Here is a 15,237-nt window from a genome sequence, read left to right on the forward strand (position 1 = left end):
CTTGTAGAATTTTGTACCCACATTTGTGATTCTAGAGCTAATTTGAAAGATGGGGAAGTAGTTTTTCCACCCTTCCAAAATACAGTTGGTTGCTTCTTGCAGGAGATATAGTGAAATGGAAGCAACACCATTACATGCTACAAAACTGTAGGCTGGGTTTTCATAAACCAATCATATATATGTGTGTGTGTGTGTGTGTGTGTGTGTGTATATATATAGCATTATTTAATATAAATAAGAGATGTTTCAGAGGTAACCACTTTTGAAAAATAAAATATGTTGTCCTTTAAATAGAAACAGCCCTACTGAGCCACAATCAGTGAAACACACACTTTGAAGTGTTTTTTCAGAACAGGAATTCATCCAAACAACCTCTCGCACACACACTTAGTCCCCATAGCATAGATATAAACCCAAGACCAAGATAAACCCAATCTCAGGCTGCTTCAGGTAGCTCCCTGTGTATTCAAGACTCATTTAGCAAGTGATTACACAGTATATTGAGTCCTGTTCAATTTCCCTGTATCATACATAGATGGAAATATACCAGTAAGTTTATCATTATTTGAGGCTAATCAACAATGAGCTTAAGGTTAAGTTGAATAAATAGAATGTTCTTGGTTATAGTTTCCTTGTGCTGGAGGCTTTATAGTTTTCTACTTGGTTTAGTGAAGTTGGTTGTTGGTGTTGCATGTGCTCTTGTGGAAAGAGGTGTACCTCCCATCAGCAGTACTTTTACCACCACTAAAATGAAAAGAAAAGCAACACAGAGAACAAATCAAGAAATACCTCTATGGGCTAATCTCTGAGTAGTTTCCCTTGGGCCTTCTGTGTACTTAATGATGGGTTGTTCTGCCACACTCGAGGACTGAGAAAATCCATCCTCTCAGCTCAAACCACCTACATCTCAGTAATAGTTTTGCTCAAAGGAAAGGAGAATTGTTTCATATGAAAATTAGACAGCCATGCAAAAATTTTGGTAGACGTTCCCCAAACAACAGCTGGGTGTCAAGCTACACCTTCAAAAAAAGATATGATTTTGATCACTTTGAGGTGTTAGAATGAGCCTATTCTTTGACTAATCAGATTTTTCTAATTAAGAATTAAGAGGGAACCAGGCAGCTAAGACTATTTAAACCAGTCTTTGCAATTGGGATTCCTCTGGTTCTTTCCAGAAAGAAACAGCCAGTTTGAATGATGACATAGGCTTACTGGCATCAGACTTGAACACCTGGAAAGGAGATATTTGTGTGGACATCTCTAAACTATGTTAGAGAAAGAAGTTGTGAGATTTGGAATGTGGAGTCACTGCATATAGAGTTCAAGAGGTTTCTCTGCAGAAGTAGTCTCTCTCCCCGATCCTGTTAGGGTCAGCCTGTTACTATAACTAGATTATCAAATTTACCTAAAAAAGTAAAAATAATTTTATATTTTCTATTTAAAAAGTAAAAGAGTCATGATGTCGAAAATCAGATTTTTGGACTCACTACACTTACTTTACAGTTTAGTATAATTTTCAGTTTTGAATTACATAAGTTGAGGAGTTGAGATTTCTTGATTCATTGAGGATGATATAAAAAGTACAGGATCAGTAGGAAGAACTATAAACTTTTCAGTGCTTAGAACCTCTAGGTGTTAATCTGGCCAGGAATGAAGCACACGGTAAAGAGATGCTTGGGAGCATTGTTAAAGGATGTCTGAGGAAGAAGGTATGAAAATATGGGGGTCTGCAGTTTAATGATTCTTTCTACAAACAAAGGCGCTTTCCTGTTGATCCTACCAGAAGCCTTGTGTCTGTTTACAGCAAGTTAGTTGGGCAACTGAGGCGAGACTCTCAGACTAGTTTCCAAAGAGCAGATGCTAGCTGGTGAGCCCTGTTTACCAGGCCATGGCAGGTCTGCCAAGCAGAAAGACCCTGTGGAGAGGCTGTGGATTGGAGACTTATGACTGTAGCTCTTCTGAGATGGTCCAGGACTCCAGAGCTGCCAAGCAGGCACCTGCTCCCAGCACTGAGATTAGCAGAGAAACCAAGCAAACAAACATTCTCATCAACCAGTATTTAACCTCCTGTTGCTCGGAGTTGAGATTTCTTGATTCACTGAGGATGATGGAAAAAGTACAGGATCAGTAAGGCGTGAGTTCTATACAGGCTAATGCCAAAGAGGTTAGAGTTTCCTCTCTGAAACAAGCCAGTACAAAGTGTATTCAACCTCACTGTGTGATTAGGGGTCACATTTCAGTCACTCAATCATGCAAATGAACCTTGTTGAAATTCTGCATGCCTTTTTAAACAAACAGGGACTTCAATCTTCATCCCAGCCTCTTGCCTGAGTCTATATTAGACAAGTATGGAAATCCAGTTCAGGATTTTACTTGCACTGTCATGTGCTGAAGCATTAACTCAAAGACTTGGCCCAGCGAGACAACTCGATCCCTACCTAAGCCAGTGCATTCACTTGAAATAATCTAGTAGCAGGGGCTTTCACCTCGGGCAAGCATAGGTAAATCCTGGATTAGCAGTCCTTGTCATTCCTAAATGGACTGCACATCTCCTGCTGCTGGGCCTTCATTAACAAACCACGGAATAAACTGAAGGGAAATAAACAAGTCTCTTGTCGTGCACACATGTACTCGCGACCTCCTCCACTTTCCTCTCTGACTACTTCTCTTGCCTCCTGGGATTCTCACTTCATGCTGGGATCTCTGAAGAGTATTTTCCTCAGTGCCTTTTTATTCCAATAACACGTCCACTTCTTTTAGCTCTTCTCTCTTCGACTCCTCTTTCTTTGCTCCCCAACTGCACAATGTCATCATCTCCCATGGATTTCTTTTTTTCCTCTGTCTACAGTGACAATTCATACTCAAAAATAGAGCTCTCCCATTCTCTACCTTTTGCCCTCCCCTCCCAACATGAATAGCCCTAAATAACAACCCATGCCATTATACACGAGGACATCAAGGCATGTGTGATTCACAATACCTTAACCATATTCAAAAGACTGGACAGTTCCATTTCAAAAAGGATCATGAAGAAGGAATTGACATGGGCAGGTGGGCAAGAAGGAGTCCTGAGTTTGGTGCCAGCTGAGTGACCTTGAAAATTTCATGATAGTTCCCTACACTTCTGTGTGCCCATCTGTTAAAAAAAATACAAACAGCTACTTGATCATTTTATAGGAGACTTACAAGTCAGTTATACAAAAGAAAAATTCTAGAAAAGACATAAAGAACTCCATAAATCCCTCTCTGGAAAAGTGGGAAGAATAGTGAACATAGGAGTAAGAAGCTGCCAAATTGTGCCCCTACAAATCTGTCCTTTACTCTCTTCTCTCCATTCTCTCTTCACAAGGGCTATGGTCTGAGTGTTTGTGCCCCTCCCAAAAATCATATGTTGAAACCTAATCCCTAATTCAATAATATTAAGAGCTGGGGCCTGTAGGAGGTGATTAGCTCATGAGAGTGAAGCTGTCATGAATTGGATTAATACTCTTATAAAAGAAGCACAAGGAGCCTGTTTGTTCTTCCACCATGTAAGGACACAGCAAGAAGATGCCATCTATGAGAAACTGGTCCTCACCAGACACCGAGTGTGTTGGTGCCTTGATCTTGGACTTCTCAGCCTTCAGAACCTTAAAGCGATAAAATTTGTGCTGTGTATAAGTTACCCAGTTTAAGGTATTTTGTTATAGCAGCCCAAATGGACTAAGACAATGAGATAGCTCATAACTACAATTTTAATCACTGTGCTGAGGATCTCTAAATCTGGATCTCTGGGCCTCACCTCTCCACTGAGCTCTGCATTTTTATATCCAATTGCATACTTACTGGGTATCTCATAGACACTTGGATATATCATAGACATTTCATAGTTAATTTACCCCAAATCCTCTTCTCTTATTCCTTAATCTATAAAAAGAGTAATTATCCACCCAATTATCATAGGTAGAAACGTGGAGATTAGCCCCTCACTCATTCCCATCTTTATTCAGTCTACCTCTGTAACATAAGCATTTGTCCCTTTCTCTTCATTCACACACTACCACTCTAGCCTTGGCTAACATCATTTTTCACTTGTATTACTGCAACAGTCTCCTAATTGGCCATGAACCCTCAACTTTCTTTATAATCCTCCATACACTTGTCAGTGTGCTTCCCCCATCCCCTACCACCCCCCACCATTCCACTCTTCCTTCCTAGATAACTAAGTACCAACTAGCATCAGGCACTGTGTTAGGACCTTTATATGCATATTCCCACTTCATCCTTACAACAACCCTTTGAGATATGTGCTATTATTGTCACCATTTTACAGAGGAGAAAATGAAAGCTCAAAGAAAAGAAGTAATTTGTTTAAAAACAAGCAGTTAATTTAAATTCAATCGTGGTGGGGCGGTGGCTCACCGCCTGTAATCCCAGCACTTTGGGAGGCTGAGATGAGTGGATCACCTGAGGTCAGGAGTCTGAGACCAGCCTGGCCAACATGGTGAAACACAGTCTCCACTAAAAATACAAAAATTAGCCGGGCGTGGTGGTGGACGCCTGTAATCCTAGCTACTAGGGAGGCTGAGGTACCAGAATCACTTGAACCCAGGAGATGAAGGTTGCAGTGAGCCGAGATTGCGCCACTGCACTCCAGCCTGGGCAACAGAGTGAGACTTTGTTTCAAAAGAATAAATAAGTAAAAACAAATTCAGTCATACATCTGCCAGACTGCAAAGTCCATATCCTTTCCACCACGTTACACTGCCTTCCTTTTTCTACCATTATATTTAGAATTATTCATTAGACTTATTTGGTCCTTTTCTCCCTCCTAAACTGTTTTTTGAGTGTAGGCACCATGTTGTTCTGGTTTACTACTGTATCCCTAACACTAAGCACCACGCTTGATGTCTAGTGGGTACTCAATATGTAATCACCGAATAAAAATAATGACTGACTGAGATTCACTAAGGAATGCTCCCCACAACTTCACACATCTCAATTTTTTCCACCTTACAGTCTCACTGGGGCACTACTTCATATATTGTGCCCAATATGAGGCTGGTTTGGAACTATAACCTGGGAAGAATGTATCAGGCTAATTCTGCTGATTCTCCATTTCTCTTACAATATCCCAAGATACTTATAAACCTGCTGGGTTTTCTTGCCTAGTAAAGCCCTTTCTCAGTCTCAGCACAGCCAGGAATGTGGCTGAGATGGCATGAGTCCCAGCTACCAATAAGATTGGTGGGGTGGAGATGGGGGTTGAAGGATGATTTACTTTTACCCTCAACAGCTTCAGAGGGCATAACACTGTGCCTTTCTGAGCTCGTCAGTGAAAATCAGGCTCACCAAATATTATACATTTCTAACCAATAGAATTTGGCCAAGAGCCACTCATTTTGTTTAATGATGCAGCACATGCTTTTGGCACTTGAACTCTAATAAGGACTGTACAGGCATTTGGCATCACACATTCTATCAAGAGGTTTTGACAACTAGAAAACAAACAAAAGGACAATTTAAATGTAACATCACATCCACTCAGACTGTCGCTCAAGTGCCTACCAGTGATCTGACACCAAATCAATAGTATTATGGTTCATTGAAGTCAGATCAATGGCTTCACAAAGTTTCAGAGCAGCAGCAGCAGCACAATAGCAAACTTCATGTCTCCTGTCTATTATTACAAAGGAGGTAATCACTGTCTGGCTTCTCTGAGTGCCAGAGCCTCAGCACACTACTGCCTGAAGACTCTGGGATTCTAATTGAGATGGCTGGATACGCTGCCATGCCATTTTCTCCCCACCCACCACCTCCCTCTATCCCACATCCTCCTGCTCCAGGAAGGAGTTTGCAAAGGACTTGCCCCACCCCAACCCAAGAGCAGGAAGAGTCTGTCTTACACAAGCTCTGTGAGGAGCCACCACAAGAGTGCAAATTCCCAGGGGAAAGACCACTTTTTAACGCTAGCTCAAGCTTGGAGCGTTTCAAGTGTCTCTTGGTCTCTTTATTATTTATGTATTCAAGTTTGCTTGACCTTGTGACCCATTAAGAGGCTTATCTTTTCAACTGGTGGAGGACCCTCTCCCAATTGCCACACTTTCCACACTTTTCCATTTCCCCATGCCCCCAAAAGCTAACACTTGGGAGTGTCAATTTTCTAGAAGTTTCTACAGAGGAGTTTAATCATTTGAACAGCTTAATAAGGATTATACAAATATAAATCCCCCAAAAAATTAAACAAGGAAAAAGCACCGTTTCCAAATGCTCTCAGTACTCTAGAAAGGGGTACTATAGGAGTCTAATAAGGTTGAAAAGCCTCTAGTCACAGGCCAGAACAGCATTAGACGGGTGGGTCAGACAAGGGGTACATCGATTTGAGAACTCAAATGAATTTCTCCCCCGTGCCAGAGCACCTATTGCACTCACCAACCTAGCCAAAGGCTTGCACATCAATGAGATGAGGATGAATTATTGAAAAGCTTCTGTATAAAATGCTGCACTCTGCCATTTCCTACAAATCAAATTATCGAGGGAGATATTTGATTGTAAACATATTTAGAAAATGATTTCATTGTCATTCGGTTGGTTTTGCTTGCTCCCCCACCCTTAAATTTCATTTGCATTAAAGTGCTACAAAGTTAAAAAGGTCACACACACCCACCCCCAACCAGGAGCTTGTATACCAGCCACACAAGCAACTAAATTCAATCAGCAAAAATGAAAACCTATTATAAGCAATAGAAAAACCCTTTAAATCATGCCTAACATTTTTAAAACAGAATTGTCTCCTCCTTACCCAGGCCTCTAACACACGGTTATCCTGAAAACAAATAGCTGTTTTTTTAAGATGGAGAGACCTAAATTCTATTTATTGTTTTTGAGATGCAGACCTAATGGAGTTAACCAGGTTCCACTGTTAGTTCAAGAAGATCTCTATTTCAGTCACAGTTCACTTTCAGGGCCTACTGTCTCTGGAGATAGAAGTGTGACCCCACCCTGCTGGGTCTCAAATAGGCTGCACCCATAGGCACGAAAGCTCACTCAGCCTAGGCTGAGCAGATTGTGTCCTGCTGCCTTGGGCAGAATAGTCCACAGAAAATGAGGCACCAGATGACCCAAAGGCCAAATTGCTTCTGTTGAAAGACTTGCCTAATGGCATTCAACTAGGATGCGATTGCCTAAGGGAGTTCTCATCAATGCCTTTGGCTCTAAGCACTTGAAAAACAAAGAAAACAATGTCTTAGACTTCCCTGCTGTGACATATGGTGACAAGGAGAAGAATCTAGTGGCAAGGGTGAAGGATGCATTAATTCAATATTCATTCTTTTTTCTCAACAACTATGTATTGAGTGCCTGCTATATGCCAAGTATTGAATGAATTTAAACCAGAATGGTGAAATCCCATCATCAAATTTCCAGAGCCCTTAGACTCAGTCTCTACATCAAAAAATGACAGTAATGCAGGTGAGTCATTGAGATGTCAGGGAATTTGATCTATTAGAAATGAGCCTCTGGACAAGTGAACTGGTAATTGATTTAGCATGTATTTATTTATTGCTCACATTCTACAAAGAATTGAACTAAGCACAGTGACCAATGGAAATGGGGGTGGGGAAGGATACAAAAGAAAGGCAATAATACATGGTTTCCCCCTCAGGTTGGCTGAGAGGACAGTGGAGATACCAGGAAATAACCAGAGACAAAGCCCAGTATTAATGCATTTGGCTCTGTTTGAACTGCAACTGAACACGATTATTTGGTGTTTTAAGTTCAGTTATTCCTTCACTCATTCAATATTAATTGAATGCCAGTGCACCCATCACAATGCTAGGAAATCTAGGAAGATAGACATAATGGTTTATATAATAATAGTAACCATTAACTGAGGATCTACTATATACCAGGCTCTGTGCTAAGTGCCTTTACAGGATCTTTTGCATCAAATCTCACAAAATCACTCTGTTTCCAATGATCTTGTGTGTAATAATGTATGGAGGTCACTTCTAGGCACAGGAAAAAATATCTTCTGCTAGCTAATGGTTCCTTACGTGTAACAGAACAGCTCCCCAAGAAATATAACCTTAGGGAATGTTATTATTTTATTATCGTTTCTTGTCATTATTATATTCATTGTAAGGATGGTCACAGGTGGGACCATCTATTAATGTGCCAAACACTGTGTTAGTGGCTTTCCGTACATTATTATTTTCATTCTGCACAACCACTTCATGGATTATTACTATCCTTATTTTACAAAGAAGAAAACTGAGGTATAGAGAGTGAAATCATTTGCCTAAGACTCCGCAGCCAGTTAAGTGGCAGAGTCAGGCTTGAAACTGACTTGGCTGCCTCCAGAGTTCTTTCCATTACCCTCACTTTAAGGTTGCTGACTTGAGGTATTTCCATCGTGGTGAGGAAAATAAGACACATCCAACAAACATGTTAAGTATGTGACTGTGGGCATGTCATCTAAAGACTCAGTTTCCTCCGATAAAAAGAGGATAATAATATCTACCTTAACAAACTTGAAGGGTAATTGTGATAATCAGGTGAAATGTTTTGGAAACTTATTTGTAGAGCATTGCAATTTATAAAACAAGTAAAAGAAGTAATGTATGCAGTAATCAGCATAAGATTCAGTTATTCCAATAGCCAGATACCTAGCTGACCTTCTCTGTGTATTTTTTCTTAACCTTTTAATAGTAAGACCCCATATTCTAGTCAAAATAAAGAAGTCTTGGGGCCTTAACATTTTCTGTTCCCTCTGCCTTAAATGCTCTTCCTCTAGAACATTCCAGGTCTGTGATAATCACCATGAAGAAAATAAAATTGTAGTGTATCCCCCTTCCCTCCCTTTATGTTACTGCTCTTTTTTTCCGTAGTTCTTATCGCTACCTGAAATTATCTCCTTTATTCCTTTGTTTGTTTATTATCTGTCTATCCCCATTCACTGGAATATATTCTCCTTGAGAGCAGCAACTTGCCTTTCTTTGTTCACTACTTTCTGTATCCTCAGTTCCTTGAATAGGGACAGGAACATAAAAGATGCTTAATAAATATCCGCACAAAGACTGTAATTGTTACAGTAGGTAGCTAGTCAGGCATGAGCAGGGCAGGAGAGGGCTCTCCCTCCTACCCACCAGGAATGTCAGGCAACCTTCAGGTGATGGTCCAGCAGTTGTCACACTGCCTCTCTAAAATTATAATTGATCACAGCCAGCTCCAGCAAGAGGCAGTTTCCTAACAGACAAAAACACCTGAAGTTGGTAATCAGCAGCTTTCAGGAATTGGGCAAGTGGGATCAAGCATGCACATTAAGAGACAAAATGGCAGAGTGTGACCTTCCAGGGGCATTCCACAAAAGGGGAAGAAAGCCTCAAGTGTGATGCGTACAACTCCAGTAAACACAATGTGCATGCTCACCTCCCAAGTGCAAGCAGTGCACCGCCCATGCAGGCGGCTCACCCTAAGGGAAAAATGAAGGGAAAGGGACACAAGATGCCAGAAGTAGGCCAGCATATATAATCTGAGGTTCAAGGTTAAATGGGGTACTGTGACCTCCAAGGTGCCCACTTGGTTCTCTTCCGAGTGTACATTCCTGCTGCAAACCTGTATGGAGTTGCCGCCACTAACATATTTTGGTGCCAAGTAACTCGGATATTTGCCACCAATAACATAATAACAATGCATGGCAATGAAACAAAAGGCATTACAAGGCTTTATAATATGAGGAAGTCCAAGCATAAGAACTAGAAATTCAAAAGAGGAATCAACTATTCTGAGCTAGAATAGACCAGTAAAACATCAGATTGGCATGAACTCAGAATTCCTCCTTGAGGACTGGGGAGCATTTGAATGAGTGAAGGGCAGCTAGGAGGGCAGGATGAATGGTGTCAGGAGAGGGTAAATGTAGGAGGAAATATGCCTTGTGCCAAGAATAGTGGAGGGCCCAGCCGGCTGGAGGTTGACAGGGTACAAAAGTTGGAAATGTACGAAGTTGTGAGCAGATAATAGAGATCCTTGAGTGGCAGGTTAAGAAGCTTGCCATTTAAGGAGACTTTTGCTAGGGAAAGCAATGAAAAGTGATTTTTAAAAACAAGTGAAATAGGAGTTGGAAGAGAGAGACACTACTGTTTTATTTTCTTTATGGTCATTATCACAGGCATGGGAGTCTTTAGGGAATGGCATTTCAAGCGACAAGAACAGTAAATGTTAAGGACCCAAACCTTTTTCTGGTTATAATATGGGCGTCTTACTACAAAGCGCTTCCTTCTCCTTCCTTTTACAGGTATTGATCCCTAGAAAACATCTTGTACTCTAAACTATGCCTCTGCTTTACTATATCACAGATTCCTTTATATACTATCCTCAAAATAATCCTACAGGATCGGTACTATTATCTTCACTGCACAAATGAGGAACTGAGGCTTCAAGAGATTAGGTAACTTACCCAAATATACACACCTAGGAAGGGCCAAGCCTAGAGAAAGCAATTCTTTGGCAGAAAAAGTGTCCTCCCATGCACGGTTCTCTTCCCCAGCTTATCTTCGTGCAGAGTTGATTACCTAAAGTTGTGTTGCCATTGACCAAAACCCCCACCCCAAAATTATCTCTGTAAGGTACACAAGATCCAGATAATTGTTACTACTTTTACTTTCTTAGAGTTACAAGCCAAATCTATCTTAAGACTCCTGAAATATGCCCTTTTACAAATCGTGGCCAAGAGGTGCTGCATTTGCATCTCCTTATGAGGCAGCTAGTTAATATTATGTTACTGCAGAATGTAGACCCCTTTCCCAGCAGAAACTGCAACTGAGCAACCACTGCCAAATAAGGAAGAGCCACTGCAGTCCCTCCCTATGGGTGCTTGCTTTTCGTTTCTCTCAATCAGGAAGACTGTAATTAACTGCACGGGTATCATCAGAAAATGTCTGAAAAGAGGCCTATAAATTCAAGGAATGTGTAAGGGGCCAGAAGTAATAATAGAATCATCTTGGATATATATTTAGAAATGCTGAGGAGGTTTGAGGTGGTGAAAAACAGCATATGTGTTAAAGTTTTAGAGATAGGTACTCCACCAACAGGAACAGTGTGTGAAGCAAAGGAGGGTAGAGGAACACTATGGACCCTCTTAGTTGTAAATTATCTCTACCAGTGGGTTGTTCTTGCCGTTGCTGTTGTTTATAAAGTGAAATCAATTTTAGGCAGGTCCAGCTAGCAGAAGTATTAACACAGTGTGGGGAGGAGTAGTAATTCTTGGCAAAGTTTTATATTATTACATTATAAGTGAGAGTCAATTTTTTCCAGTCAAAATACATCTATTTCATTTGTTTGGCTGTTTGCTACAAGAGGTCAATGGAACATGGGATTCCTTTCATAAAACCTTACTTTTAGTAAACATAGCTATTCTAGGGTGTGGAAGGGATTCCAAGTCTTATGAAAGGAAACTCAGAGGCAGATGAACACAGCCCATGATTCTTTTGCCTGCAGCATAACCGAACATGCTTCAGCTCCACATAGGCTCATTACAAAGGTGACTTCTACACTTTCCCTAGAATGAATTAGGCCACTTGATTAGCGTTTCACTTGTCTCTTAAGCCTTTAAAAGCTCAAAAAAAAAACCATAACAGATATTGTGCATATAAGATGTGCATTAAAATAAAAAGGAAAATTTTTAAGAAATTAGCTGTAAATAGCCCCCAAATTAGTTCCTTCCAGGTGGAAACCTAGTCTCATTCATAATTGTATCCACCACAGGAATTAACATAGTGCCTGGCACCCGGTAGGTATTTGATTGAGTTTCTTATAATTGAATTGAAAAGGGTGTATAAACCAAGTTGAAAGGAATTAATGGAGGCAATTCATTGTAAACATATTTAACCGAGCAAGTTACATCCTGCCTACACCTAGGACACCAAGCTGTTGATCTCATGTGGCTGTCTTAATTTGAGAACTAAGGCCACCTACTTTTTCCTATTAACAGAAAGGGTAGCTATGCCAAGCCTTATTGCTTACCTCTTCCCCAACACAGGGGTTCATATCATATCATAGGGCTTTTAATGCAAACTTTTTTTTTTTTTTTTTGAGACGGAGTCTCACTCTGTCGCCCAGGCTGGAGTGCAGTGGTGTGATCTCGGCTCACTGCAACCTCCGCCTCCCGAGTCCAAGCGATTCTCTTGCCTCAGCCTCCTGAATAGCTGGGATTACGGGTGTGTGCCACCACAACCAGCTAATTTTTGTATTTTTAGTAGAGACAGGGTTTCACCATGTTGGTCAGGCTGGTCTCGAACTCCAACCTCGCGATCCGCCCGCCTCAGCCTCCCAAAGTGCTGGGATTACAGGCGTGAGCCACCATGCCCGGCCAACAACTGACTCATTTTAAATGATCAAATCTTGTGTGTAGTCACATAGTGTAACATTTTTCAAGTAACTTTTTTCTAACCTAGAAATGGCTTTAGAAATTTGTCACACTTACAACAAACTGTTCTGCCGAATTCTTTTTTTTAGGAAATGCAATTTTTCAAATATTGGTTGCCAACAAATATATCCCAATGTTGTCTCCTCAATCATTCCTATTTTAATCTTGAGGGCTCTGCTTTTACTAAAATGTTTACACAAGCCATAAATTTTGCCTCAAAACATGTTTCTTGGTAACATAAATATACCCATTTGGATGCAATGGAAAAATCAAGAGGTAGTTTGTTCCTAAAATTTGGCCCAGTATCCAATAAGAGATTAATGAATCCTGGGCTATTGATGTAGAGGAGGCTCTGCACTCTCACTCTGCTATTGGGACTACTAAGCATCACTTCCCTCCTGCTGCACTTGCATGAATAATGAAAATCAAACTGTCTATGCCAATTAAAAAGCTAAGTTTTAAAATGCAAGCTTCCTTAAACGTTTTTATTATTGTAAAATAACACATTTTTTAAAATTAATGTACAGAAGGTTTTAAATTGAAAAGCAATTCCCTCCCCACACCACACTTCAGACCACCACCAATCCCCCCAGTCTCATTCTTCAGTAGGAATCAGTATGAACAATTGATTAGATATTCTTCCAGAAATTTCTGATACATATACATATGTACAATATGTACAATATGTATATATTTTGATACATATACATATGTACAATATGTACAATATGTATATATTTTGATACATATACATATGTACAATAATTGTATTGCACACAAATAAAATCATACATACTGATTTACAACTTGCTTTTTCAACTTATACATCTTGTTTATCTTTCCCAATGAGAACATATATAATATCCCATTCTTTTAGCACCGCATAGTATTCCATAATTTACAATTGATTTAACTGGTTCCCTATCTATGGATATTTGATTGTTTCTAGTTTTTTGCTATTACAAATGATCATCCTTGTACATACTTCTTAAAGTACATATAAGAATTATTGGATGAAAGATAACATGTGGAAATGTAAAATAGTGCACCCACTTTGGAAAACAACCTGACATTTCCACAAAAGGTTAATTGTACAGTTGTCATGTAACCCAGCAATTTCACTCCTAGGTATATATATATGCAAGAGAAATGAAAATATATTTGCAGGCAAAAAGTTGTACACGAATGTTCCTGCCAGCATTATTCCTAAAAGCCAGAAAGTGAAAACAACTGAAATGTCTGTCAACTAATGAGTGGATAAAGTAAGTATAGTTTATACATACACACAATTTCATTATACATACAATGAAATATTACTTAGCCGTAAAAAGGAATGAAGCACTGACTGATGTTGAAACATGGATGAACCTTGAAAATATTATGCTAAGTGAAAGCTTACATATTGTGTGATTCCATTTATATGAAAAGTTCACAATAAGCAAATTCATAGCCAGGAGCTGGTGAGAGGGTGGGAAGTGGAGAATGGGAAGTGATTGCTAATGAGTACAAATTTTCTTTTTAGAGTGATAAAAATATTCTAGAATTAGATAGTGGTGATGGCCGCACAGCCCTGTTAATATACTAAAATACATTGACTTGTACACTTTAAATGAGTAAATTTTGTGATATGTGAATTATACCTCCATAAAGTAGTTTCTGAAAAAAAGGTAACATGAAGTCTTTGAAAGAAGGGTCAGTCTGAAATATATACGGTCCACGAGAGTACTTTTATCTTGGGGTATTCCCTACACACCCCAGAAAAACTTTTTCTTTATCAATTTCTCCCACAAGACAGTTAAAATGTTTTTCCTCATTTCCTAAAGGAAATGTCTGCATTTAAATTTGAAGAGAAAAAATTAAATCAAAGATTAGCTTTCAGAAACAAGCTTAAATGTCTTTTTTATAGTTTATGTGTTGCTGTTGTTTTTTTTTCTTTAATTATAAAAGTAGCACATACTCACTGTATGAAATTTGGGAAAGACATAAAATCCTGAAAAGAAGAAAGTAAAGATTATCTGTCATCCTACCACCCAGACATAATCATTGTTAACATTTAAGTGTATCTTCTTCTAGTCTTTTAACATACTTTTGTATATGAAATTGAGATTACACTCTCTATACACAGCTTGGTATCTTACTTTCTTATTTTAATATTATGATATCATGAACATTTTCTCATTTCAAAACATGATTTTTAATGGCTACATAATTTTCTGTTCTATGCCTATACCATAATTTATTTAACCAGTTTCCAATCTGAGGGTATTTAGTTGCTTCCAATTTTTGCTGCTTCAATTGTTTGTGTAGCTATATCTTTTCACACATCCATAATTATTTTCTTAGGATAAATACCTAACAGTGCAAACGCTGGGTCGAAAGATATGCACATATTAAAGCTTTTGGTATGTATTCTCAAATTGCCTTTCAGAAAGTCTAGACCAATTAACACCTCCACTAGAACTGTATTTGAGTGTCTGTTTCTGTCTTAACCAGGCCAACACTGGCTATGGTCATTTGTTTTTAATTTTTTTTTTGAGACTGGGTTTCACTCTTGTTGCCCAGGCTGGAATGCAATGGCGTGATCTCGGCTCACTGCAACCTCCACCTCCCAGGTTCAAGCAACTCTCCTGCCTCAGCCTCCCAAGTAGCTGGGATTACAGGTGCCCACCACCATGCCCGGCTAATTTTTTTGTATTTTTAGTAGAGATGGGATTTCACCATGTTGGCCAGACTGATCTCGAACTCCTGACTTCAGGTAATCCACCTGCCTTGGCCTCCCAAAGTGCTGGGATTACAGGCATGAGCCACAGCACCTGGACTGTTTTTAATTTTTT

The sequence above is a fragment of the Nomascus leucogenys genome, chromosome X, assembly GCF_006542625.1.
Source record: "Nomascus leucogenys isolate Asia chromosome X, Asia_NLE_v1, whole genome shotgun sequence".
Classification (NCBI taxonomy): domain Eukaryota; kingdom Metazoa; phylum Chordata; class Mammalia; order Primates; family Hylobatidae; genus Nomascus; species Nomascus leucogenys.